General features: G+C 48.4%; 1 protein-coding gene across 7 annotated transcripts in view; it reads left to right on the top strand.

Moving 5' to 3' along the window:
* The first annotated feature begins 3407 nt into the window (after positions 1 to 3407).
* Positions 3408 to 18371, top strand: part of TMCO4 (transmembrane and coiled-coil domains 4) — a 96720-nt gene continuing 81756 nt past the window's right edge. For 3 of the 7 annotated variants that reach the window (XM_079920712.1, XM_079920713.1, XM_079920706.1), the window contains exons 1-3: positions 3408 to 3438; positions 13742 to 13849; positions 17580 to 17674. The gene's annotated coding sequence lies outside the window, so the exon portion shown is untranslated. Of the gene's footprint in view, positions 3439 to 9379; positions 10202 to 12163; positions 13011 to 13741; positions 13850 to 17517; positions 17675 to 18371 lie in introns of those variants that run through there. The other 4 variants (XM_079920708.1, XM_079920709.1, XM_079920707.1 and 1 more) reach the window with 4 other exon arrangements.

Raw genomic sequence — 18371 nt, 5'->3', positions numbered from 1 at the left:
TGTTAAAAATATAAACTTCTAGGCTTCCACACCCCTGAGAAATTCTAAACTGGTTTGGTGAGGGGCAGGACCCAGGAACCTATGCCTCCATGATATACTTTTATTGTGCCTAGCCCATAGTAGGCACTCAACAAATACAGGCCCCTTCCCCGACCTGGACCGTTGAAACAGCTTCCGAAGCAGTCACTCGCGCCCACTCTTATCCATTAGTCCACCACCAGGAGCCAGTGGGATCCTTTGAAAAGGTGAAAATATGTCACATTGCTGCCCCAAGCCCTATACAACTCTCCATTTTATACAGATTAAAATCCATAAACAAGGCCCTACATCAGTGGCTCCTGGGCACACGTTAGAAATACCTGGTGAGCTTGTGAACAATAACTAGGCCTGGCCTGACCCCAGACCAACAGAATCAGAATCTCTAGGGGTGGGGCCCAAGCAGGGTTGCCAGATAAAACAGAGGACACCCAGTTACATTGAAATTTCAGATACCCAATGAATAACTTTTTAGTATAAGTATGTCCTGGGAAATAGTGGGACATACTTGTACTAAAGAAGTATTTATTTCTTGTGTATCTGAAATTCCAGTGTCACTGGGTGTCCTGCATTTTCACTGGCTAAGCCTCGCAACCCTAGGCCCAAGCATCAGCCTTTTTATAAAGCTCACAGTGACATGGCCCTCGTTGCCTCTCTAAGCCCATCTATTCCTCTCCCCCAGCTCTCTCCACTCCAGCCTTTTCCTTGAAAGTGTCAACCCCCTTCCTCCTCTCCACAGCTTTGCAGTTGCTGGCTGCCTGTGAGACAGGCTGGGACCTGGGACCTGGGACCCTTTGCTGCAGTGCTTACACCTGGACAAACGTCTCCTCAAGGAACAAAATACAAAGAAACTATAAGGGACTAAAAATAACTGCATGCATGTGCAGTTGGGGCAAATTCTGGACAACAAGATACAAGAAGACCAAAAAGCCCAACCGCCACTTCTGAAGAGCTGGAAGCAAAAGCAGGGTACTGCGCATGCCCCCTGCACACACCACCAAAGGGGAGGGCAGATCCCCTAAGCCACCCCTCCGGCCTGACCCCTGGACCCGCCCCTACATTTACCCCACGAAAGGAACCAGCTTGCCCCCGCTCAGGGATCGAGCGAGGGAACCTGTTGCTTGTCCTTGCTCCCCCCTGTTGCAGCAGGGACCCCAATAAAGCCTTGCCTGAATTTCTTGTCTGGCCTCTTAATCAATTTCTATTGATTAAGGAGGCTGAGAACCCTGGTCAGTAACACCTGGGATGCTCTGTCTATGCCAGATGCCAGCAAGCCTCCCTGACCACTGCACCCTCTCCCCCAGGTTCCCCTCCCCTTGCTTTACTTTGTCTTTATAACACTGACACTGATGGATTATCTACCTGTTTGGTTATTATTGTCCATCTCCCCTCCCTCACAAACTAGACTGTAAGCTCCGTGACTTTGCTGAAAACACTCTGGTTCTTTCCTTGCTGTATCTGCAATGCCTAGAACCTCACCAGCTACTCAGTAAATTCTGGTTGAATTAGTTAATGGTGATGAAAAGGCTTTTCCTTCCAGCACGAACCCCTAACCATTCCTTCCGGAGGAGCTGACAGAAGACCTCTTAGCAGAAGTATCTTTTACCAAGAATGAAAGCAGCTAATTCTTACTGAGCATGTCCTGTGTGCCAGACACCATTCAAAGCACTTTACCTGCATGTCCTCATTTCATCCTCATGACAGCACTGGATGGGGTCATAATTATCCTCATTTTACAGAGGAGGAGAGTAAATTCTTCAGTGTCCAACACCAAACCTCAAAAATCTCAAAGGCATACACCAGAGGGGTAAATATACTTTCTCCACCTTTCCTTCCTGTAGCCTTCATTCCGGATTAGCTCCCGTGTGCTGTTCAGTGGCGGGGACTGAGGTGAGGGATGGGCACTGGGCAGGGCTGTAACAGATCCAAAGTCTGGAGTCAACAGTGTTTAACACAGAACCTCTCTCGAACTAGAGACGGGGCAAGGCTGTTGTGCAAAATGGTGCCTGGTCCCACAAAGCCAATCCGGCTAGAAGGGGCCAGCGGACACTGAACGAAGGAGGGATGGCTGGAAGTTTTCTGCTGGCGTCCACTTCCATGTGGTTATTAATACTGCAACTGACAAGACCCACGTGCTGAGATATAGCCCCTATGCCCCTGAAGGGTGCGCGCTACTAACCCATCTGACCCTCACAATGGCCTTGTAGGTAGGTAGAGCTGCTGTTCTTGGTCCTGAGTGGCCAGTGGAGAGACGAGGAGACAGAGGCCTAGAGCATTCCACAAGAAGCATGAGTCACAGACTTTGTATTGGAAGCTGGTCTCTGACCCTGGCCAGTGCCTTTTCTGTTTACGGTACTGGGCTATCTTTACCTGGAGAAACAGTAAAAACCTTGTGGCCACAATGATTCACACTCCAGCTCTGGCACTCATCATTAGTTCTGTGGCTTCTGCACAGCCTCGACCTGAGCCTCGGTTTCCTTTCGTGTAGCACAGGTGTGATGAGATTCACAGGACTGCTAGAGGAATGAGATGCATTCATGCATTCATTATACGATTCTGAGCACCTATCAAGTGCCAGGCACGGTCCCTGGGGCTGGGCACACAGCAGAGGACTCTCCAGGCTTTTAAATTCTAGTGGGGATGGCAGGCAATCCACTGCCAACAGGAAGATAAACCAAACAATTCCACAGAGTGAGAAGTACTGCGATTGACACAGAACAGGACTGCACGCCAGGAGTGGGATTCCCCAGAACTTAGAACAGTACCTGGCACATAGTAGGTGCTCAGGAAGTATTTGTTCTCTGGCTGAACGTGCTGGGTGGTCAGGGAAGCCTCACAGATGCCACCCTGCGTGGACACCGGAGTGGAGAGCTGGGGCCACAGGGCCAGGCACGGGAACCTCAGACGCAAAGGCCCTGAGACCAGACCAAACTTGGCGTTAAAGAAACTGAAAGAAAACTCAGGGAGCGCATGGATATCTCATCACGCAGTAAACTTCCAAGCACTGTACACACATGCGGGAAGGCTGTTTCTGTGCCTGGTTCTTCGATTGCAACTGATTTACTTTTGGCGACCGAGCCCCTGGCAAGCAGTTTCCGCAGAGCCGAAGCCCTGTGGCTTCCCCGAAGGCGAAGAGACCCACAAACCGAGTCTCGCGCCGGGCTGGCCCGTCACTTCCTGAAGCCGGCACCCTCTAGCGGGGTGGCGGCGGGGCGAGCGGCTCGGGACACGCATTTCGGAGCCCGGAGCCCGGAGCCCGGAAGGACCAGGCGCGCACGGGGCGGGCGGCGCGGCGTCAGGACCAGTCGGGACCCGCGCGGGGGGAGGGAGGGAGGAAGGGAAGGAGGGGCGGGGCCGGGGCAGCCGGGCCGCTTTCGCCGTCGCCTTCGCCGCCACCTTCAGGTAAGAGGCCCGCTCCCCGCCGCCACCGCGCCGGCTCCGCGCGGGGAGCCCCAGTCCCGGCTGGCTCGGCCCGCGGACTCTTTGCCCCCGCCCCGCCCTCCGCGCCGACCTCCCCGGAGTCAAGGCCTTCGTGTGGTTGCTTGTTTTCCTTCCGAGCCGGAAGTGCACGTAGGAACCACACGCCCGGGCAGCAGATGGGGAAACTGAGGCCGGGCGCAGCACTCAGGCGTCCCCTGCCTCCCTTGATAAATGAGGACGCTGGTCCGGGCCAGGGAGGGGAAGGGACTTGCCCAAGGTCACCCGGGGTCAGTGGGCTTCCACTTGGCTCACGCGGCCCCTCCAGCGCCCCTCACCCCCCCTCCTTGCCCCTCCAGACCTCTGAGCTCACAGGACACACCTAAACTGAGAATTCCCCGGGGGGCGGGGGAGGGAGGTTGGGAATAACCTCTGCAGAAAAGCCCCGGCCCCAGTGTCACAGGGAGCCCAGGTCGCCTCATCCTGACCCCTGCTGTTAGAGGAGGATGAATTACTGATACTAACTTTGGAGTGGATTTTACACCTGGGTAAGCTGAGGCTCAGAGAGATGAGGGAATTTCCCCAAGACCACACCGCTGGGAAGGAGGTCACGATACGAACCTGGGTTCCCCGACTCCACAGCCTGGCCCAGTGCCTGGCACAGAGGAGGCCAGCACAGTGCCCGCTCTCTGCCCTGCTCGGCCCAGCACAGGGAGTCGGGACCACAGCTGGGCTAGACTGGGGGCCTTGGTCTAGACACTACTGCCTAACATGGAGTAGGAGTCAGCAGTTAGTTCTCTTTTCCCCTAACTCGGTGTTCATTTCAGGGCAGAAACATGAAGCCTTCTAAGCTTTGGGGGCATCCAGCAAATATTTATTGAACACCTGCTGTGTGCCAGTGTGTGCACTGTTGTTTGTTTGTTTTTAACATCTTTATTGGAGTATAATTGCTTTACAATGGTGTGTCAGTTTCTGCTTTATAACAAAGTGAATCAGTTATACATATACATATGTTCCCATATCTCTTCCCTCTTGCGTCTTCCTCCCTCCCACGCTCCCTGTCCCACCCCTCTAGGTGGTCATGCACTGAGGAAACAGCAGTCAACAAGACAAGTGGTGCCCTGGGGTGCGGGGGTGGAGGGGGGGTACATTCCAGAGGGTGGAGTAAAACAGGGCCCTTCAGCCTGAGGGGCAGGCGGGGAAAGGCTGAGCCTAGAGGAGGGACCTTTGGAATCTTCTCTACCATGAAGTCTGAGAAGAGGGCGGAGAGAGATCAAACCTCACAGCCTCAAGCCCTCTGAGCCTCCAGCCCCCCTGGGCCAGGTTTGAGATGCTCTGTCAGCCTGAGCTCCCCCGACCCACCGCCCAGGGATTTGGGGGAGAGGGCCTAGGTGGGTAGAGAGTGGGCCAAAGGGAGCCCTAAACTGACCTCAGAGCCTGGAAACCTAGCTGTGTGATCTTGGATATGTCATTCTACCTCTGTGGGCCTGTGTTCTTATCATAGAATGGGGGTCATAATACTTCATAGCATTGATGATGGTATGCCAGAATGCTTCAGAAATGGGAAAGCAGGGTCCAGAGTGTGGCCCCTATCAGAGACCTTTTGCCAAATCAGGCGTAAGCAAGGGGGTAGTGTTTATTTAGAGTATATTTATTTAGAGACCCTAGTGACCCTGTTGATAACCTGTGAGTGCTCTCAGTAAAGAAATACATGAGGCAGAGGGAGGGTGGCTGAGCTCAAGGCGAGGAGTTTGAGGCTCCCTGCTCGGCTCTCTCCGGAAATAGAATGCTTATGTCACTGTCAGCATTTCAACTTCTCATTTTTTTATATTTTTAGCATCTTTATTGGAGTATAATTGCTTTACAATGGTATGTTAGTTTCTGCTTTATAACAAAGTGAATCAGTTATACATATACATATGTTCCCATATCTCTTCCCTCTTGCGTCTCCCTCCCTCCCACCCTCCCTATCCCACCCCTCTAGGTGGTCACAGAGCACCGAGCTGATCTCCCTGGGCTTTACGGCTGCTTCCCACTAGCTAGCTATTTTACGTTTGGTAGTGTATATATGTCCATGCCACTCTCTCGCTTTGTCACAGCTTACCCTTCCCCCTCCCCACATCCTCAAGTCCATTCTGTAGTAGGTCTGCGTCTCCATTCCCATCTTACCCCTAGGTTCATGACCTTTTTTTTTTCTTAGATTCCATATATATGTGTTAGCATACGGTATTTGTTTTTCTCTTTCTGACTTATTTCACTGTATGACAGACTCTAGGTCCATCCACCTCACTACAAATAACTCAGTTTTGTTTCTTTTTATGGCCGAGTAATAGTGCATTGTATATATGTGCCACATCTTCTTTATCCATTCATCCGATGATGGACACTTAGGCTGCTTCCATCTCCTGGCTATTGTAAATAGAGGTGCAGTGAACATTTTGGTACATGACTCTTTTTGAATTATGGTTTTCTCAGGGTATATGCCCAGTAGTGGGATTGCTGGGTCGTATGGTAGTTCTATTTGTAGTTTTTTAAGGAACCTCCATACTGTTCTCCATAGTGGCTGTATCAATTTACATTCCCACCAGCAGTGCAAGAGTGTTCCCTTTTCTCCACACCCTCTCCAGCATTTATTGTTTGTAGATTTTTTGATGATGGCCATTCTGACTGGTGTGAGGTGATACCTCATTGTAGTTTTGATTTGCATTTCTCTAATGATTAATGATGTTGAGCATTCTTTCATGTGTTTGTTGGCAATCTGTATATCTTCTTTGGAGAAATGTCTATTTAGGTCTTCTGCCCATTTTTGGATTGGGTTGTTTGTTTTTTTGTTATTGAGCTGCATGAGCTGCTTGTAAATTTTGGAGATTAATCCTTTGTCAGTTGCTTCATTTGCAAATATTTTCTCCCATTCTGAGGGTTGTCTTTTGGTCTTGTTTATGGTTTCCTTTGCTGTGCAAAAGCTTTTAAGTTTCATTAGGTCCCATTTGTTTATTTTTGTTTTTATTTCCATTTCTCTAGGAGGTGGGTCAAAAAGGATCTTGCTGAGATTTATGTCATAGAGTGTTCTGCCTATGTTTTCCTCTAAGAGTTTGATAGTTTCTGGCTTACATTTAGGTCTTTAATCCATTTTGAGCTTTGTTTTGTGTATGGTGTTAGGGAGTGTTCTAATCTCATACTTTTACATGTACCTGTCCAGTTTTCCCAGCACCACTTATTGAAGAGGCTGTCTTTTCTCCACTGTATATTCTTGCCTCCTTTATCAAAGATAAGGTGACCATATGTGCGTGGGTTTATCTCTGGGCTTTCTATCCTGTTCCATTGATCTATATTTCTGTTTTTGTGCCAGTACCATACTGTCTTGATTACTGTAGCTTTGTAGTATAGTCTGAAGTCAGGGAGCCTGATTCCTCCAGCTCCATTTTTTGTTCTCAAGATTGCTTTGGCTATTTGGGGTCTTTTGTGTTTCCATACAAATTGTGAAATTTTTTGTTCGAGAAGAGCTAACACCTATCCTTCTCAAACTCTTCCAAAATATAGCAGAGGGAGGAATACTCCCAAACTCATTCTACAAGGCCACCATCACCCTGATACCAGAACCAGACAAAGATGTCACAAAGAAAGAAAACTACAGGCCAATATCACTGATGAACATAGATGCAAAAATCCTCAACAAAATACTAGCAAACAGAATTCAACAGCACATGAAAAGGATCATACACCATGATCAAGTGGGGTTTATTCCAGGAATGCAAGGATTCTTCAATATACGCAAATCAGTCAACGTGATACATAACGAATTGAAGGAGAAAAACCATATGATCATCTCAATAGATGCAGAGAAAGCTTTCAACAAAATTCAACACCCATTTATGATAAAAACCCTGCAGAAAGTAGGCATAGAGGGAACTTTCCTCAACATAATAAAGGCCATATATGACAAACCCACAGCCAACATCGTCCTCAATGGTGATAAACTGAAACCATTTCCACTAAGATCAGGAAGAAGACAAGGTTGTCCACTCTCACCAGTATTATTCAACATAGTTTTGGAAGTTTTAGCCACAGCAATCAGAGAAGAAAAAGAAATAAAAGGAATCCAAATTGGAAAAGAAGAAGTAAAGCTGTCACTGTTTGCAGATGACATGATACTATACATAGGGAATCCTAAAGATGCTACCAGAAAACTACTAGAGCTAATCAATGAATTTGGTAGAGTAGCGGGATACAAAATTAATGCACAGAAATCTCTTGCATTCCTATACACTAATGATGAAAAATCTGAAAGTGAAATTAAGAAAACACTCCCATTTACCATTGCAACAAAAAGAATAAAATATCTAGGAATAAACCTACCTAAGGAGACAAAAGACCCGTATGCAGAAAATTATAAGACACTGATGAGGGTTTCCCTGGTGGCGCAGTGATTGGGAGTCCGCCTGCCGATGCAGGGGATGCGGGTTCGTGCTCTGGTCCGGGAGGATCCCACATGCCGCGGAGCGGCTGGGCCCGTGAGCCATGGCCGCTGAGCCTGCGCATCCGGAGCCTGTGCTCCGCAACGGGAGAGGCCACAGCGGTGAGAGGCCTGTGTACCGAAAAAAAAAATAAAAGACACTGATGAAAGAAATTAAAGATGATACAAATAGATGGAGAAATATACCGTGTTCTTGGATTGGAAGAATCAACATTGTGAAAATGACTCTACTACCCAAAGCAATCTGCAGCTTCAATGCAATCCCTATCAAACTGCCACTGGCATTTTTCACGGAACTAGAACATTTCAACTTTTAGAACCCTTGCCATCACATGTACTACATCAGACAGATGTGGCTAACTTTGCAGCTTCCTGAGTCATCTTGAACAAGCTAAGTGACCTGTGCCTCATCTGTAAAATACCTGTCCCCAAGGTTGTCATGGGGGTGAAAGCGGCCAAAGCCACAAACAGCCCTGTGTAGAGCTGCCACTCTGGGAGCCTTTTCAGTTTTTAAGCCCAAGGCCTGGGAGTGGTTGGATGGGCACAGTTGACCGCATAGGTTGCCATAGCGCAGCATGTACCAGCATGAGCGCTGTTTAGACGCTGGAGGTACAAGCGGTCAACAAGACAAGTGTTGGCCTGGTTGGGGTGACGGGGAGGTGCATCAGGGTCAGAGCCTGGAGAATTTCTCACGAGCCTGAAACCATCTCTCCCTGCACTGGTACCACCAGGCTACAAGTGCCTGGATCAGGCTCCTGGGCCCACACATGTGAGACCTGAAAAATGTCATTAGGTGGTTTATCATCACTCTGTCCTTTATGACCTGAGGGTTTTGTAAACATTGCCATACGTTTTAAACTGGGGCTACAGATGAAACAGGGGCCTCGATGCCATGTGTTACAATGGGCAGGAGGGGACTGGGGAGAGGATATTAACCACTTGCCACTCAGCCGCCCTCCACTTGGCAGCCAGACCCATCTTTGGTACCACCATCCGCTCAAAATCCTTCTGTGGCTTCCCACTTTCTTAGCATACAGAACAAAACCCTTAGCACGGCCCATAAGGCCCTGCAGTCTGGGCCCCACCTACACCTGGCCTCCTCCTCCAGCTGCATCTCTGATCACTTTATCAGCAGTCCTCTGTGCTCAGGCATGCTGCTCCCTCCAGCCTCAGGACCTTTGCACGTGCTCTTCTAGACCGTTCCTCCTCCCTCATCTCCCTATTCCCAGGTTAACACCTGCTCATCCATCAGATCTGAGCCCAACCTAGACCTGCATTCCAAGTTCCTCAGGCCACAGGACATCCCCAGGTACGCGGGAGGTTTAGCTCAAGGTGGAATTATACACTGGATATTGCTGGGATTAATTTCAGCCTGTACCCTGTCACCCACCCAACCCCCCCCCCCACACACACATACACCTTGCAACTGTAACCTTCATGACTTCCGGGACTGGTCTTAGTTTGCTCATAGGTGCTCAGTAATGAAGTCTACCTTTGGGAGTAGCTCTTGAGCAAATATTGGGACCTTGCTTTGTATAAAACCGTATTGTCCTTCATCAAAAAAAAAAAGAACACTGAAGTCACTTCTTAGTTTTGGGGGTAGGTGTTCATTCATTCATCCTTTCACTTACTCTGCCAGGCACTGTTCTAGGAGCCATCAGGGAGCTTTCTCTAGTGGGGCCACAAACAGATAAACCTGTAACCCGTTGCCAGGTGGTAGCAAATTTGATAAACAAAAGTCACGCAGGGTCTGATGGGAGCAGGCAGTGGTGGCGCCTGCTGTCTTAGACCTGGATGAATAAGGAGGGAACTCTGCTGGGGAGGTGGGGAAGCACAGATGTTCTGAGTGGCATCCACTCCCACCCTGAGCCTCCTTGTCGGGGAAACAGGCACAGGGGCAACCAGCCTTTATACCTGAGAGGAGGTGAGGCAGCCCAGAGAAAGCCTGGTGGGAGGTTGGGGGTGGCTTCAGAGGTGGCAGGCTGGACAAATCCAGGAAGCCTCGTGGCAGCTCCTGAGGCCCTTTAGTAAAGTGGAGAAGAACTTGGGTTTGAAGTCACACATGCCTGTGGAGGGTATGTCCTACCTGGTCCTGCCTTTTGCCAGCTGTGTGGCCCTCACCTCTGTGAGCCTCAGTTTTCTCGTCTGTAAGATGGGGACAGTGTTAATCTCTTCCTTGTAAGGTTGTTGTGAGGCTGAAATGGGATCAGGATGCTTTTGAAGAAGGGCACCGTTTGGACATGAGGACCCACATCAAGAAAAAAACAGCATGAGGTGAGGCCCTAGATGAGAAACCCAGCATGGGCTGGAAGCAGCAGATGGTTCAGTTTGGGGCAAGGCTGGCTGGAAGAAGGGAAGTGGAAGAAAACAAAGTTGAAAAGTAGGGTTGTTACTGAACCAAGCTCAGCTCCGCTCACCCACATGTAGTAAAGCCAATCTACTGACGCTGGGTTGTGGTGAAGGAAAGCTCAGCGTTTATTGTAAGGCTCCAGACAAGGAGTCTGGGGAAGTCAATGCTCAGAAAAAGCCAAACTCCCCGTTGGGTTTCAGGGAAACTTTTTTTTTTTTTTGATATATAGTTGATTTACAATGTTGTTAGTTTCTGGTGTATAGCAAAGTGATTCAGTTATACATATGTATATATATATATATATATACACACACATATTCTTTTTCATATTCTTTTCCATTATGGTTTATTACAGGATATTGAATATAGTCCCCTGTTATAGTAGTACCTTGTTGTTTATCTATTTTATATATAGTAGTTTGTATCTGCTAATCCCAAACACCTAATTTATCCCTCTCCCATGCCCATTCCCCTTTGGTAACCATAAGTTTGCTTTCTATGTCTGTGAGTCTGTTTCTGTGTCGTAAATAAGTTCATTTTAATCATATTTTAGATTCCATGTATACGTGATACCACGTGGTATTTGACTTTCTCTGTCTGACTTACTTCACTTAGTATGATAATCTCTAGGCTATCCATGTTGCTGCAAATGGCATTATTTCATTTTTTATGGCTGAGTAGTATTCCATTGTGTAGATATATCACATCTTCTTGATCTGTCGATGGACGTTTAGGTTGCTTCCATGTCTTGGCTATTGTAAATAATGCTGCTGTGAACATTGGGGTGCATGTGTCTTTTTTAATTATGCTTTTCTCCAGATATATGCCCATGAATGAGTTTGCTGGAGCATATGGCTACTCTGTTTTTAGGTGTTTTGTGGTTTTTTTTGTGGCCACACCATGCAGCACGTGGGATCTTAGTTCCCTGACCAGGGATCAAACCCACACCCCCTACAGTGGGAGCGTGTCGTCTTAACCACTGGACCACCAGAGAGTCCTATTTTTAGTTTTTTAAGGAACCTCCATGCTCTTTTCCGTAGTGGCTGCATCAATTTACGGAGAAGGATTTTTGAAGGCAAGATGAGGAAGGGGAGTCACAGGGTGTGTGACCAGCTCATGCACGGTTCTCTGATTGGTTGGTGGTGAGGTAACAGGGTGTCACAGGTGTTAACGTTATCAATCCTCAGGCTCCAGTGGGTCTGGGGAGCTACATGCTCAGGGTCATCAAGTAGTTAACTTCTTCCATTTGGTGGGGGTTTTAGCATCTGTAAAACAACTCAGGAAATGTGCATCAGTTACTGTTATCTAGGTACCTCAGAGAGGAGCTAAAGATTCTGTGACTGCCGTATGGCTGATTTACTGTTTAAATTATTACCCGTTCTCCTGGCACAACTACTCCGTTTGTCACTACACAATCCTTTCAATCATTAATTCTTGAGCCAGGCTTTTGTGACTCAGGGGAGGCCTGGGACACTACCGCTTTTCCATAAACAAGAGGCAGGCAGAGGACATGGGGGAAGGCGTCTGTCGCAGGAAAGCCCCACGGGGTCCTGCTCGGTTCAGGGTGTTAACCTGTGGACAGATGGAGCTAGTGAGATTCTAATTCGGAGGTTTTCAAATTGTGTTTGAAATCTTTTGGGCCACCTCAATGTATAAACTAGACCAAAGAGGAGCCGTGTAGCCTCGTAGTTAAGATGGCTGCCCTTGGGCTAAGACCCAGGTACAAGTTTAAATCCCACATCACTTATCCAGTGACCTTGACATTCATTTCTCAGGGCCTCTTTCTCCATCTGTAAAACAGAGATAATAGCACCTACCTGGTAGGATTATTGGGAGGAAATGAGATGATGCATGGAAAGGGGTGGCATTTACTAACATTGACCAAGCATTGACTGGTACGATTTTTTTAATTAAAAACATTTTTAATGGTGATGAAATAGACACAACATAAAAGTTGCCATCTTAACCATTTTGAAGTGTGCAACTCAGAAGTGTTAGGTGTAATCACATTGTTTTGCAGTCGATCTCCAGACCATTTCAACTTGCAAACCTGAAACTCTGTACCCACTAAACAACAACTTCCCATTCCCCCTCCCCCAGCCCCTGGCAGCCCCCACTTTACTTTCTGTCTCTATGATGTTGCTTACTCTGAGTACCTCATATAAGTGGAGTCATACCGTATTTGTCTTTCTGGGACTGGTTGATTTCACTTAGCTTAATGTCCTCAAGGTTCAGCCATGTTGCAGTGTGTTAGAATTTCCTTCCTTTTTTAAGGCTGAATAATGTTCCACTGTAGGTATATAACATTTTGTTTATCCAGTCATCCATGGATGGACACTTGGGTTGCCTCCACCTTTTAGCTATTATGAATAATGCCGCTATGAATATGGGTATACAGATATCTTTTTGAGACCCTGCTTTCAGTGCTTTTGGGTGTGTAGCCAAAAGTGGCATTGCTGGGGCATTCACTGTTGAAATTTGGAGTTGGGCATGGATGGCTCCCCACTGTCTCTCCTCTTGCCCATCAGAGTAAGAGAGGTCCCTGGGACCTTGTGGAGCAGTTTGAAAACCAGTAGGTCAAATGAACCATTAGAGATTTTGCCATTTCTCCCCCTTCCTTCCCAGGAAGACTTCCCTCTTGAATTGTTTTTTAATTATCCCTAGTGGAAACCACCCTTCATTCAGCAGATGTTTATGAGTGCCTGCTATGCTTCCACGTGGGCAGAGGGAGAGGTAAACAATAAGCAATAAACATAAACAAGGAAAGGATGTAGTGAGTCAGACAGCGATGCGTGCTCTGGACCAAGCAGAGGAGCCAGTTAAAAGCGATTGGGATGAGAGGCTGGGGGCAGCATGGCTTCCCTGAGCTGTGAGATTTGAGCAAAGACTGGAAGGAGATAAGGGAGTTGGTCATGTGGTTATGGGGGAAGAGCACTTCCGGCAGAGGGAACAGCCAGTGCAAAGGCCTTGAGGTGGGAGCAGCATGCATGGTGGGATCCAGGAGCAGCAAGGAGGATGGTGTGTCTGGAGCAGAATGAGTGGAGGGGAGGGGAGGAGAAGGGTGCGCTACGTGTGGCCCGGGTGCCTTGATGGTGACTGTGGGTGAGAAGGGAGTCACTGAAGGTTTGGAGCAGGGAAGGCACATGATCTGATTCTAGTTTGAGGTGGAACTTTCTGGATGCTGTGGGGTGGATAGCTAGGGGTGAGGGCAGAAAGAGGCGGGAGACTGGTGAGGAGGCTCCTGCCAGAGAGATGATGGCAGCTTGTACGAGGACGGGAGTCAGGGAGGAAGGGCGCAATGATAAATGTGGACAAAACGTCCTGCAGCCTGGGCATCCACCCCGATAGCACGCTGTTACCCTCCCTGCGCCAGCACCCCGCCCTTCCTCCAGGCCGCTGAAGTGAGGTTGGGATGGGAACTTGCCCTCCATGCCAACATCCCTGTTTTTTCTTTTGGTCTGTAGTGGGATTGTCCAAAACCCTCTGGGTTCTTCTATGTTGGAACTGTTGCCATGGAAACCTCCTGAGTTGCTGCAGTTACCACTGACCTCCAGTTTAACTTCCAGATAGAGGTATAGAACGAATGGGTTTGTCTCCTAAAATGCTGAGAGTGGGGAGTAAATTGGGCCTGCGTAGAATCTCCATTTCTAGGGCCATGTCAAGATTGTCTTACTCTGTGTGTGTGTGTGTGTGTGTGTGTGTGTGTGTGTGTGTGTGTTTTAACTTTGGACTACAATCTTCAGAGTTTCTGGCTTAAGAACAGTGCTGTAGCTGTATTTGTTATAAAGGATTTCTTCAGCCAGATGTTCTTCCTTCTCCTTCTCCTTGGCTCCAGAATAATTAGTCCTCAGCCTTCCTGTGACACTGTAGCTATCTCTCTGGTAATGATTATCTCACTGTACTGCAGACTCATTAAAAAATGCAGCTGTGGCCAGTTAACTCAGAAAAAGAGGAAGAGAGAGAGAAAAAGAACGTCACCCCCGACCCCCACTGGGCTCCCCCCCACCCCGCAACACACACACACACACACACACACACACACACACATCAAATTTGACCTTGGCCTTTACTGACTGCTCCAAGTTAAAAAAAAAAAAAAAAAAGCCACAGCTGACTCACGTGTAAGAAAAACAAAAGAAGTTCATTCTTGCATGAGATCTTCTAAAGACCCAGGTCCCGGAGTTCTAAGGATGATTTAAAGGATTTTCAAGGATGATACTGACCACATTTGATTTTCTCCTTGGTGCTGACTTTGGAAGTTTTTCTTGTTCCAAGAAGAAATCCCACTGCATCGTTTATGGTGTCCGTCAACAAATGTGGGTTGAGCACCTCCTGTGGGTGCCTGCAGAACCCAGGTCAGATGTTCGGGAATGACCGTCTACCTCCACTACTGACAGAAATAACCCAGTCCGTGTTTTCTTTGGTGACAGATAACGTGACTGGTGAGAGAAAAATCCTGATTGTGGTGCATCAAAACGTGGTCCCGCTCCGGACGAACTGCTTCCGTCCCACTTCTGGGCCTTGCAGCCTAGCCGTTGACTGGTGTCCTCACCATGTACATGTTGTTTCCCTGGGAGTTGGGGCCCTCCTGGGTCAGGTGTGGATCTTTCTCAGGGTTCCTGGGTGTCTTCACGGCACTTGGGCAGAGACAAGACCCCCAGGGAGTTGGGACTTACTCCATCCATTAGGGATGTCCTGAGCCCAGGGTGCTGCTGGACTGGCCCTGTGCACACGAGGTGGCCCCAGGCACACAGACACGGCTAGCCCTGACCAGCGGGGTCTTTTTCTCACCGCAGGAACCCAGCTCGCTGTCTCAGAATCAGTCCAGCTTCTCAGACGTGTTTGAGAATATCAGACTGGATCCTGGTCCCTAATCAGAACAAGGGGTGGCGGCCCCCGGGGACCAGCATACACAGTTTAGGTGTCAGACCACCCACGGCTGCCACCACACTCCCTCAGCTGGAAGAGCCTGGGGCCCATCCCTTCCGCCTGGACAGTCCATCGCGTTGGAACCCTGGACTCCTCCATCCCACCGGCATGGATGGCTGAGAATTGCCCTTGTCCATCTTGTCGATGACAAGACCTGTTGGTCAGAGGAATGGGACTTCACTGTGACCTGAGCCCCACTGGCTTGGCTGGGCCACATGGGGCCAGGGCTTTCTGAGACTAAGCACTCCCCTTCTAGGGGTCAAGAACACAGCTGTTGGGCTTCCCTGGTGGCGCAGTGGTTGAGAGTCCGCCTGCCGATGCAGGGGACACAGATTTGTGCCCCGGTCCGGGAAGATCCCACATGCCACGGAGCGGCTGGGCCCGTGAGCCATGGCCGCTGAGCCTGCGCGTCCGGAGCCTGTGCTCCGCAACAGGAGAGGCCACAACAGTGAGAGGCCCGCATACTGCAAAAAAAAAAAAAAAAGAACACAACTGTTTTTAATTCTTTAAAAAAAATGTTTTTATTATAAAGGCTCTAATAAGCTCATGACAGAAAATGTTAAAAATTCAGAAAACTAGAAAGAATAAAAATCGATTACTTCTAGGCCCACAGCCCCACCACCAAGAGACAAGGATCACTAACATTTTGATGTACTGCCTTGTGATCTTTTTGCTCTGTGAAACATTTTTTAAAAACATAACTGGAGGGCTTCCCTGGTGGCACAGTGGTTAAGAATCCGCCTGCCAGTGCAGGGGACACAGGTTGGAGCCCTGGTCCAGGAAGATCCCACATGCCGCAGAGCAACTAGGCCCATGTGCCACAACTACTGAGCCTGCACCCTAGAGCCCACGAGCCACGACTACTGAGCCCGCACGCCACAATACTGAAGCCCGTGGGCCTAGAGCCCGCGCTCCGCAACAAGAGAAGCCACCGCAATGAGAAGCCCGCGCACCGCAACAAAGAGTAGCCCCCGCTCGCCGCAACTAGAGAAAGCCCACGTGCAGCAATGAAGACCCAACACAGCCAAAAATAAAAATAAAAAATAAAATAAAACATAACTGGAATCGTACTGTATATCCAGTGGTGTACGTTAACCACCTCCCTGGAAAATAGAATCCCTTTGTTTGTAGCAGTTTCCATTTCTGTGGTGGAAATACTCCCTCTGTGGCCCATTTCAGGCTCCCAGCATCACTGAACACGGAGCTGGGAAGAGATGCCAGTATGAACCGGCATCAGTACACCATATTATAATTTAAAATCGTATCTATTTGTTCTGATCTTGTAAACAATACACAGTCATTATTGAAAATTCATAAAACTTGAACATATAAAGAAAAAATTAAAATCATCCAGAATTGGACAACCACCGCCCCACCCCCCCAGCTTAGAGACAGTCACTGTCACCATCCCAGTGTGAGTCCAGCAGTCCCCGCTGTACAGATGGAGACATAAACAAAATAACTGTCTTCAGAGTTGAAAAGCAATACGTATCTGTGACAGAATATTGGGGAAATCCAGAAAAGTCTCTGGTATCTCACCTTCCAGAGATCACTATAGGGGCTATTCATCTCGACATTTTTCTTCTCTGTGTCTTTTTAATATGGGTGGACTTGTGGCTTGAATCTCCTGGTTTGCAGGCATAGTATATACATTCTCATGCCTCATAAGTTAACCTCCAGGGGAAGGGTGTTGTCACTACTAATTGATTAAACACCCTACGGAAGCTTGAGAGGCAGAAAATATTCTGGTTCCTTGAACATGGCAAATGGCCCATTAGGATGAAGCTCAGGTGATTTGAAGTTTGAGGTAGTCCCTGAGCATCTTTCTGGCTCTTCAGAAGCATCTTCTCTCTTCTGCTGGGCTCTGGGACATCCCTGGGTAATTCCAGATGCTTGACCCTTGTTCCATTCTCCCTTTCTCATCTGATGCTTGATGGGAGGGTAAGAATAGGAGTGCCTTTCTGGAGGGAATAACCTAGCTCTTGCTTAAGCCTGAACACTAGTTCATTCGTCGTGTCACGGGCAATTTCTGAGCACTCACCCTGTGGCAGGTAAGAGGTTGGGCACCAGAATACTGATATGGAGTAGATCCGGTGCCTGCCCTCTACTGCCAGGCTAACCAAGGAGCCAGTGCAGCAGCCACGGCTCAGGGTAAAAGGACTTAGAACCGACAGTCCACGCACAGCGCCAGGGCTGTGCCCAGTGAATGGTAGCTGACTGCAAACCTGCGGGGGCAAAGCCCAGAAGAGTGGTAGTGGTGGTAGTAGGGTTAGCCCTGAGCCCCGGGCTAACCGATCCCTCTTTCCCATAGGCCTCCTCCAGATCCCACACCCTATGGACCCATGGGCTTGTTTTTCTCGTTTGCTCCTCCAGGGAAATTTGCATATTTCTCCAAAGAACCTTCAAGAAGCTGGACGGCCTGTTTTCAGACTTAGAGGGGAAGCCCACGGTTGTTTCTTGAAATCTGGGTAAGTATTATTTAAGGTTTCTTTCTCTTCAGAACCCTTGTCATTACTTAAAATGATCTTAATTTAAATGTCGTGAGTTTACATGTTGTCTGTCTCCCCAACTAGAATGTATCTCTATGGTGGAAGGTGGTTGTCTGTTTGTCTTAGTCACCGCTGTGTCCCCAGCATGTAAGACAGCACCTGGTACATATTTATTGTACGTATCTGGTACATATTTGTTTCTTTATTTATTTATTGGTTTTTGTGGGGGTTTTTAGCTGTGCTGTGTGACATGTGGGATCTTAGTTCCCCGACCAGGGATCGAACCTGTGCCCTGGAAGTAGTGGAAGCGTGGAGTCCTAACCACTGGAACGCCAGGGAATTCCTCGGTAGATGTTTATTAAATTAACTAACTGATTGGTTTGGAGTGGAGGCGAATATCTATTTTGGATTTACTTAGAACTTAAGGTTTTCATATTCTCTAGTGACATCCCACCTTTCCTTTTTAAATAATTATAGATTCACAGGCAGTTGCAGAAGTCATACCAAGGGCTCCCGTGTACCCCCACTCAGCTCCCCGCATGGCCATTGCCTTTGAGGTTAAGTCGGACTCCTTAACTGGAAGGACTTGGTCCTGCAGGGTGTAGCCTCTGGCAGCTTCCCCTCCAACCTCATTTCTTCCCTCCCAACCTCTACACCGACCCATTGTCCAAGGCCT

The sequence above is a fragment of the Stenella coeruleoalba genome (assembly GCF_951394435.1).
Source record: "Stenella coeruleoalba genome assembly, chromosome: 1".
In the NCBI taxonomy this organism is placed as follows: domain Eukaryota; kingdom Metazoa; phylum Chordata; class Mammalia; order Artiodactyla; family Delphinidae; genus Stenella; species Stenella coeruleoalba.
This window is presented reverse-complemented; position numbering and strand designations above follow the sequence as displayed.